At 40.2% G+C, this 640-nt stretch overlaps 1 non-coding gene across 1 annotated transcript; it reads right to left on the bottom strand.

Moving 5' to 3' along the window:
- On the bottom strand, nucleotides 1-124 carry LOC114915333 (small nucleolar RNA snoR86). The gene has a single exon (XR_003803317.1). It is a non-coding gene; the product is annotated as a small nucleolar RNA snoR86 (small nucleolar RNA).
- Between the last annotated feature and the right edge of the window lie 516 nt (nucleotides 125-640).

Consider the following 640-nt stretch of genomic DNA (forward strand, 5'->3'; position numbering starts at 1 on the left):
AATGTAGCGACTTGTTCGAGGCCATATTCAAAACGAAGAAATTTGATAGGCACGGAGAATCGCAATTGTTCTCGCCAACCTTCAAGGCAAGTTGTGCCACTTTTCATAATCGACGCTCTTGCTCTGCGAATTGGCTTTCGTTTTCAAAACAAAACTTCGAATAACAAAATCATACAAAGAATTTGAACTTTCAGAGAGAAACCCTAACCTAACCCCAATTTTGAAGGCGCCACAGAACGCAGATACTCACGACTGTGGCTTCTGCTGCCTCGCCTTTTATAGATGCCCAAGTGGAACGCTAAACCCTAATTTCGTGTGCGGCCGCGATACTTGTTGTAGCAGTTGGGCTTCATCTTAGGCGCAGTCTGGCCCAGTGGGCTTTTATTGTGGTATTGACATTGAGGTCCTTTATCCAGGTTCCAATGGGCCTAGCGATCAATTTTGTTCAAACCCAAAACAGTAACTCGATAAAATAAAAAAAAAATGAAATATTGGGTGGTTAGGTTCGTTCCTTGTGCTTTCTCATTAATTATTGTCAAACATACATAATGAATTTTAAAATTGTAAGCAAAACGAACGAAACTTGTTATTGGTAAATTTGATCAACATATGAACAAATTGTTTGAGCCCTCCTTTGACA

This window comes from Cajanus cajan, chromosome 3, assembly GCF_000230855.2.
Source record: "Cajanus cajan strain Asha chromosome 3, NIPB_CcT2T_4, whole genome shotgun sequence".
Lineage (NCBI taxonomy): Eukaryota > Viridiplantae > Streptophyta > Magnoliopsida > Fabales > Fabaceae > Cajanus > Cajanus cajan.